This window comes from Callospermophilus lateralis, chromosome 5, assembly GCF_048772815.1.
Source record: "Callospermophilus lateralis isolate mCalLat2 chromosome 5, mCalLat2.hap1, whole genome shotgun sequence".
Taxonomy (NCBI): domain Eukaryota; kingdom Metazoa; phylum Chordata; class Mammalia; order Rodentia; family Sciuridae; genus Callospermophilus; species Callospermophilus lateralis.
The window spans coordinates 81,907,728-81,917,597 of record NC_135309.1 but is presented as its reverse complement, the minus strand read 5'-3'; positions in this window follow the sequence as shown (position 1 = coordinate 81,917,597).

Genomic DNA, 9,870 nt, shown 5'->3' with positions numbered 1-9,870 from the left:
ACAGCACTAGCAGCTTTCTTTTTCTTAATAAAATTGTCTAGTGTTTTCTCTTGAATTTCTCAGAATAAATTGTTTAGAGCAAGCATCAATTTTTTCAAATATATTTCATCCATATATACTATCCTTGTTTTTATTATTATTATTATTATTATTATTATTGTCTATTTTACCTGAGATTAATGTTGTCACCTCTGATTTATATTTGTGGCACATTGGTATTATCGTGTTTAAATTATCACTATACTTGAAGTGATTTTCTTAAACAAAGTGTATATAATTGAGTCATGTCTTTTAATCCACTCCGCCATTGTCCATCTTTCAGTTGGTGTGTTGAGAACATTTACATTTAATATAATATTGATATATTGGGCTTATACTTGTCAATTTATATTTAGTTTCCTGCTTCTTTTCTGTTTTCTATTTCTCTGCTTTATTTTTTGTCTTCGTGTGCATTACTTTAAAAACAATTTTATAATTATAACCTCTCTGTCATCTCAGTGTTGGCATGTATTTATTATCTTTTTTTACATTAAGCTCAAGCTCTCTCTGATTCTTGTTTTTGTTTTGTTTGTTTAATTTTTCAGTGCTTAGGATCAAACCCAGGGCCTTGGACTTTTAGGTGAGCCCCCTACCAGGGAGCTACATCTCCAACCCGACAAGCATTTTTTTTTTAATATTTATTTTTTAGTTGTAGTTGGACACAATCTTTATTTATTTATTTTTTTATGTGATGCTGAGGATTGAACCCAGGGCCTTGCACATGCTAGGTGAGCACTCTACCACTGAGCTACAATCCCAGCCCCAAGCATTTGTTTTAATTGAAATATTATCATTGTACTATATAGCTATATCTCATAGAGGCTTTTTGTTTTAGCTCTCTTTCTGATACTGCTTTAACGTAGAAGTATGGTGCTCTTACTTTTCACTGAAAGGTAGTTATAGAAGTGAAGTTTTCCAATAAACCTGCATGGATATCTACAGGAGGAAGGCTCCTCCTGCTCCTGGGAAGGGCTGGGACTTCCAGCTCACCACAGGACCTTCACTGACACTACTGCAGACCAGGCAGGTAGTGAGTGAACTTGTTTCCATTGGGTGGTGGTAATCAAAGTTCTTTTTTTTTTTTTTTTTTTTTCAATAAACCTCCTCTGATACCACTCCTATTAAGAAAGATAAGCAAATTCTTAATTATTTCTGGGTTGTATGGATCTCATGTGGTCTACATTGTCAGTATAAGGATGGGAGCATTCTTAATTCATAGTGGTGATGAAAGTCCTGGTTTCCTATCTGGACTTCTCTTACCAACACCCAGGCAGGAAATTGATGTATCTCATCATATGTACATGAAAGTCAATGGGCTTCCTATTAAGTCTTGATGGCATTACTGAAAACAGAGCCATAATATCGTCGATTAGTTAGGCTGGATATGAGTGGTTATTTTGTAAGTATTTTCTGTTTTCTGGTCTGTGGCTCTTGGTCTTTGGCTGTAAAGCATAGGTATTTTTAATTTTGTTGTTGTTGTTTTGTCTGTACCCACTGATATTTTTAGTTTTCTGCCTTATCCAACATTCAGCGTGGATAAAAATATCAAAATTAAGAACCAGGGACACACCACCTTGATGCTTTTAGGGTCTTATTTGTGATGTAACAAATTAGCCTGGCAACATGTCATGCATGCTGACAGAACACAGGAGACTTCTAGGCCAAAGACAAGAGCTGTTTGCTTTTAACACAGCAAACTGCATGATCTTTAGCATACTTTTCTCAGTTTTCTTTTAATTCAAACATCACAAGGACAATATGAATGTAAATGGGACAAGATGGAGGCCTGCTCTTTTAGTGGTTAGCATTACAGTAAAGGAACCATGAACTTTAATAACTGGCAATGCTTTTTGCTCCAGAGAAAGATACTTTGTATATGTTTCAAGACTATAATTAAAATGTATTGTACAAAATGTTGTTTGGAGCAGAGGGTAGTGCATGCACAGCCAGTGCAGGCTTATCTGTAGTGAAAAGTTTTGTTATCACATTTCGATTGCTTTCTTTTTCTCAAACTAAATTTCTAGGGTTGCATACTGGTTTCAAGGTGCAAGTGCAAAATTAGTACTTTTTGCTTTGTATTTTTTCTTTTCTTCTTGCCAACCTACCTTCCTGCTAGCCTGCCTACCTTCCTTCCTGCCTGCCTTTCCTTTTCCCCTTTGTTTTGATCTTGTTATTGATGTTAACAACAGTTTTTAGTCTAATATGATTTTAAGTATATTGGACATACTGTCACAGACCTACTGGTAACTCACACAGTCATTCATCATACTGCTAGGCTTTTTGATTTATGCAAACTTAAGTATGCAAATTTGTACATGGGTCCACTTTTTTTATATTCTTCAGTTGTGTTTTTTTCTAGATTTTCTCTAGCATCTACTTTCTTTGGTTGCCACATTATTTTCATCTACCATCTGTGTCAGCTTAGACTCCATAACCCTGCAGAAGGCAATATCCTGAGGCCTATGAATGTTTATCATCTTGAAATCCCACTGTTATTTTTTTGTTGTTTCTGCTACAGATTACTTCTCCATGTTTGTGTTTATGATATTTTTATTTTGTTTAGTATGTGGTTATGGCTTTTTAATTATTATAAAATGTACTACTTATGTATTTTACCTGTTGGAGTGGAACCAGAATTCATAATCAGTGCTAGTAGTGTTATTTTGATTAAAATTTTGTTTCACTGCTTTAATCAGGAACAAAACAGACTTTCAATTTTGGGGGATAAATCCAAAATCATCATGTCATTGGAAATTATGGTATAATCATTGTGAATTGGACACAAAACTGTACCTAAATAAATAGGCTAAAGTAATTCCCTCCAGAAATACTATTGAATGTCCTATTTAATGGAATCCTTTCAAATGTTAAATACCATCCTTTGGATTTCTCTTTGTATTACTTATGATTTCACTTTGTGTATTTCTCTTTAAAACAGAAACTCTTGATTTACAATTATCTATTCAAATGTTAATACATCAGCAGATGTATGTTATTTTTCACATGACCAGCAGTCTACTAAATGTTGCAATTTTTAAAAACACAAAAATACACATATGCATGTGCACACACACACAAATTCCTGTTCATTAAACTTATGAACTGTTTACCTTTAAAAAAGTAAACTTTTTAGTGAGTACATAATAGATAAATCAGGAACATCCTCAATTATGTAATGCCTTTATACATATCAATGAGCCTAAATTTCCCTTTATCAAAATGTCTACTATGGCTATAAGATCAATCAAATAAGTCTAAGCATACTTATGTCTCTAGACAGCATAATAGCAAAGGATAGATAGGACCACACAATTTCTGTACCATTTTGCTAAACAAAAATAACACATAGTAACAATGCCTGTCTTTGGACCTTTGATCTTTAAATCCATCAGTATTTTCTTTTCCTTTTAAGCTTATCAAATCTGCTTCATATCAGCACTTCCCCCACAATTCAGCATGAATATTTTATACAATCACTGAAACATATGGCCATTTCAATGACCACAGAATTTTACTTCAAATCTTCTCCTCCAAGAACATGATTTCTGTAATACTGCATGAGAATAATTATTTTTTTATACTAGAAAAGTAAATGAGGTGTCTTGTCCATTGAACTTATTTATGTAAGGTCTATAGCATGTTTTGATGTTTATTGTATTTAATATAGGGTCATTATCAATGTACAGAATCAAAGAAAACATGCCAAATATAGTTTCTTAAGCCTTTAGCTGGTTTCCTTTGTTAGTGTCTGCTCATGAAATATCTCAGGCAACAGAAGATAATATGTTCCTAAAATAATGAAAGATAATTCAACAGATTAGTTGAACTTTACATAGGAGCAGGTACATCATGAAGATATTCTGTACATGTCAGACATCACTATCTATTTGCAAACATTAAACCTGAAATCCTGAAATAGTCCTCCATTTATGTATGATTTTCTCAGTCAAGAAAAATTGAGGTCTTTTAGGGGGGAAAATAAAGGACAGATAAAGTTTAGATGAGATTGGCATCACTTATCCTAGAATGATTTGATTACATATGCTTGTAGATTCTGACAGGTTTTATCTAGAGGTACATCAATATCTTTTGACAGTATAAAATTTTAAAACAATATAAAGTGCAGACATGCTATTTATATGCAGCACACATATATGTAGATTGTGCTTTTGTGTACTTTAGGAACCTGAAACCATTGGGATATTGTTCTGTTTTCTGATTTTCTTATAAATAAGAATTATATATTAAAGAATGCTATGTGAAATAATATTACCTATATAGTTTATACATTTTTTCATAACTGTTAATAAGCCTTTTTTCTTTGAATCTTTATTTGGTTAGTGTCTTTAAAACTGAATAACACAATTATTTGCTTCTGTAGCTGGTAATAAGCAGGTATATTATACTGCAGATATAAATTTGAGCCCCTTTAATTGTTTCTGTGTATTTTCAGATACTTTAGATACTTAAATTTACTAGATAATTATGCTTAACGTTTAAAATAAAATGAACTAAACACATATAATCCATTTGGGGATATTAAATATAACAATTCTATATTGATTGAAAATAAAGAAATGGAATTTTTCAGAGCTGTTGTGTCTAGTTTATCTTTTTATCTAGTCGAAATACAGCTAAATTGGCCAAGTAAATATACTACTTAGTCATAACAGTGGCAAGTGATAAAAAATATTTAAGGATGTCTCCATGTGAACTTTGATATAGTCCTTAATAAAGTTAAATGGAAGTAGAAACTATAAAGTATTCAAGTTGGCACAAGTTCAGTAGCATGTTTTAAGGTATGGATTTTGACCATGGCTCTGCACCTATATGAGAAGATGATTCTAAATATGTTTATTATTATATATGTTTATTATTATATATGTTTATAGGATTGTAATAACTGAGGATATTTAAAGACATAAATTTAATACATGCTTGAAGTAAAATACCAAGTAAATTCTAGATATCATCAAATAGGTTATTACAAACTGGAAAAGCAGGGTGATTGCAACCGTTAATTTCTTGTTGATTGTGATGGAGTAAACAGATACATGGTCAAACCATTTGGGATGTTTCTGTGAGGATATTTTCTGAAAAATATTAACATTTATTTAAATCAGTGGATTTTAAGTAAAGCCAATAATCCTCTGTAATATATGTGCATTTCATCTAATCAGTTGAGTACCTTAACTAGCTAAAGGCTACCTTCCCTGAGGAAGAAGGAGTTCAGTCAGCAGACTGCACTTGGACTCAAACTGGAGCTCTTCCTTGTGCTTCCAACTTGCTAGCCTCCTGTACTCATTTTAGACTTGTCAAGTTTCCATATTCCTCAAAATCAATCCCCCTCCACCATGTTACTGTCTTTGTCTATGTCTACATTTTTATCTATATTTATTTCTATATAGATATTTACACACACATCTCTTCCTCTCTCTCTCTCTCTCTCTCTCTCTCTCTCTCTCTCTCTGTCTCTCTCTCTGTTTCTCTCTCTTCTCTCTCTCTCTCTCTCTCTCTCTCTCTCTCTATATATATATATATATATATATAGATATAGATAGATAGATACACACACACACACACACACACACACACACACACACACTGAGAGAGAGACAGAGAGAGAGAGAGAATATATATGTATATTCTAGAGAATCCAAGCAAATACAGATTCTGTAATAGGAGGCACTGTTGTTCCATATACAGACTTTGTTGAAGGACTCTACTGTAACAAATGCTGAAATAACTGGCAGTGGCTTTGGCAGTGGATTACAGGTACAGCATTGAATGTATCTGAAGTCTTTGAAAAAACCTGGACTGTCTTGAGGAGACTAAGCTGTATTCTAAGGTTGATGGAAAATAGTATTTTTAAGAGATTAACTTGTATATTAAATTAAGGACATTTCTAAGCAAAGTGTTGAAGGTATGGCCTTATTTTAACTTACTGTTTGTAGTAAAGTATGAAAACATAATACAATAATTTTAAAAAAGAATTGATAAACAAAAAGGAACCAGAACTTAGAGTCAGGGAACATTCTCAGCCTATCTGGTAGTTGCATCATCATCATCATCATTTTAAAGGTATTTAGGAGATAAACCAAACCTGTTCATTTGATTAAGAAATTATAGGTATGAATACCAGGAACAATGAGCCATCCCAGCAGAACCCAGGAATAGGCATGGGTTATACAAGTGGAAGCACTGCCAGTTTGGACTAAAGTGGACAGATAAGAAGAAAGTTGTTCAGTTTCTGAGATTCTACAGGATGGTAAAAAAAAGGCATCAGGATGTGAAATTGGGTTACTTTCCATGAAATGAAAGACTAACTGATTAGCAGAAGCTGCTACTTTCTCCCCTGATCCAGAGGGTAGAGAACCAGGCTGTCTCTTCCTTGGCTTTAGAGATCAGGATCACTACATCTTTTTCACTGGGCCAGGTTGTAGACCAGGATCAATGGAGTGATACTGTTGCTATCCTGGTGGACCCACAGGTAGAATATAGAAGCACAGAGGCAAATGTAAATATTCCTGAGACTTAAGAGTATACCAGAATTTTCCTGCTACGTTTTGCACTTGAGTGAGTCCTATAATCTCTTTTCTATTTCTCCTATTTTGAAATGGGAATATCTAACCCATACTTGTTCTATCATTTTATTTTTGAAATAGAAAATTGGTCTGGTTTCAAAGATTCACAGCTAGAGATTAATTTAGCATAATGATGAATCATCTCAAATCTCATCTATATTTTATTTAGATGATATTTAGATGAGGTCTGAGATAGAGTTGATGCTGGATTTGATTAAGACTTTTATGTTGTTGAGATGCAAATGAAAGTATTTTGCATTAAAGAAGGACATGAATTCTGGAAATTCAGAGAACAAAACTTTGTGAGATAAATTGTGTCCTCCCAATTTATACATGAAAATCATAACTCCCAAAATGTAACTTCAGTGGAGAAAGGCCTTTTAAATGAAGTGATAATATTAAAATGAGACTTTTAGAATGGGTACTACTCCACGTGATTAGTGTCCATGTAACAAAAAGAAATTTTTGTCATGAGGACAAAAAAGGACAGGAAAATCCATGGGAGAACTCAGTGAACAAGCAGCCATCTGAAAGCCAAGGATTCAGAAAAAATCAAACCTCCCTACACCTGAGTCATGAACTACTAGTCTACAGGACTGTGAGCAAATTAATTTCTGTTATTTAGTCTGCCCAGTCAGTTGTATTTTATTGTTTTAACCACAGCAACCTAATATAATAATCATAATCTTATCAGAGTGGTCAGATGAACTTTCAAAACTCCAATTTTATTTTATTTTATTTTTTAATTTCAGGATTCAGTTGTTGGAAATGGTTAATGAGAGACTTCAACTTAACCACAGATTTAATTATATTAAAATACTTCCAGCCAAACCTTATGAACATGAGTATATATACTTCACTTAGATAGCTCTTAAATACTAAGAATTAGAATTAAAGTAAGAATATAGTAATTTATGCTGTTGACTAAAAAAAAGTAAATAAAGTTATAATCTCCTATAATGAATGTACTACTCAAGTTTATAATAGATTATAATAATGGCCCATTTGTAGCATCCTCCAAAATTTTGAAATGGTTCTCTTCAATTAAACATCACTTGATAGTTTCCAAAAAACCTAAGGAATACTTTATTAACCATTAACTCATACAGAAGAGGATTCCTAAGATTCTTCATGATAAGATTTTCTTTAGAAGAAAATGTATCATCTTCCTTTCACCAATAAATCAGATAAATGGTCAAGCTGTATATATAATTCTTTTTGTGAATACTCAGTAAGAATTATATTCTAGTGGAATTTGCCACAAGAATGTTACATATTAATATCAAACTTTAAATTATTTTGGCAGCTGCTAAGACGAGTACTACAAATGAGATATGATGCAAAGTTGACTACTTCAGAAAAGATTAATGCACTGTGGTAAAAACAAAAGCAGAAAATTGCAGATACTTTCTTTGAAGTTCTATGACAATTAGTTAAATAATTCTGTTAGCTGAGCGTGGTGTTGTGCAGCTGTAATGTTACTCCTTGAGAGGTTGGGGAAAGAGGCTCACAAGTTTGGACCTAGAATGAACAACAAAGTGAGACTCTCTCAGAAGAACTTTGTTTTACTAATTTAGTCTTAATGTTTGTTAATTTCATTTGTTTTTCATTTTGTTGTCATTGGAATAGCTCAAGCTCCTATTACCTCATAATCTTATTAGTTCCACAGTCTCTCAAATTCTTTAATATTTTCAGTCTCCGTATTTATTTAAAGCAAAGATTAGTATCTTATATAACATTTCACATTTATTTCCAGTAATTTATAATAGTATGTAATAATTCAAAAGGAATTTAATCATTCTCACTCTCAGGTTACTCACTAGATCTAACATGGAAGTGGGAGTTAAAGGTACAAGATGAACTAAATATATATATATATATATATATATATATATATATTTTTTTTTTTATGATACTAACACTTGAAAGATCTTACTAAATCTGACTAAAATATATTGGGGTTCAAGAATTCTGATATATCAGTTTTCATGGATTATTGGTAAATCACTGTCTTGCTTTGAGAGAGCAAACATGAGATTATTTTTGAAGACAATTTTTGAAACAATACACAAATTTGTGGTTTGCCTCAATGGAAAATTGAAAAGTAACTCATGAGATCTGATGTGAATTGAAAATCACTTACTTTATGGGAATAAAAGTACAAAATTGATGAGATCTCCAATTTAAAAAAAAGAGAAAGAACAATAGTGATATGGACTTAAGAAGATATCTGCTATGAAAAAATAAAAGAATGGCCTCTGCTTACTTTGGAAGCACAATAACAAAAGGTCATTGAAATGATACTAAAAGTAGGATTATTTACAGCAGCCAAAATAGTGTGTTCTCAAGAACAGTATGATCAGGTATTCCAAGTGTTTTAAAAACAGAAAAATCCACTGGATTTTATACTTAAAAGGAAAATGGCAAGTTACAAGAAAGCAGAAATATCATTTCTGATCCACTAAGATTGTTCATTTAATTTAATTAGAGGAAATGTAAAGTATTATAGACTTCTTGAATGATTTTGTAGTAAAACTCAGCTGATTTGGGTGCTCTCTCAATTTATAATAACAGTAATCATATGAGGTTTTATTAAATTCCTAGATAGAAAGGTAAAACTATCAATAGACACAAACTATTAAATATCTATTATTCTTACTAGTAGCTATGTGTTTATTTATAAAATACATGGATATAAATAAATTAAATAATGTAAAATAATGATAAGCATGGTCATTTTTGTATTATAAAATCAATTTCTACAATTACAAACTTTAAATAATTTTACATGTATCAATTTTTAGCTACAAAAGATAATATTGTCAGTAACTTATAAGACAATTTGTTTAAAAATTTTTCCATAATAATTTTACTTAGATTATCAAATCCTTATGTTATAGAATATTTTCGTTGCAAACTTTTGAAAACATTAATGAATATGCTTGGTCTTATGCACATGAAATAACCTTGTGCTGACAGCATAATAATACTGAAAGAAAGCTTTTAAAATAATATCAATTTTCCATAATACGCCATGCATAGTGCATGATAATCAGGTGCACTACAAAACGATTTTTGATGTAATTTTTTCTCTTTTCTTTCATACCTTTTCAAAGTTGATGCATCATCAAAACATTTTGTTTTCTTATGAGTTTCAGAAAAAGAAGGTTAAAAAAAAAATCCTGTGACCTTCTGTACAATTGGCTGAAACTTTGATGCCTTTTATTCGGGTCTCCATTAGTTGAAA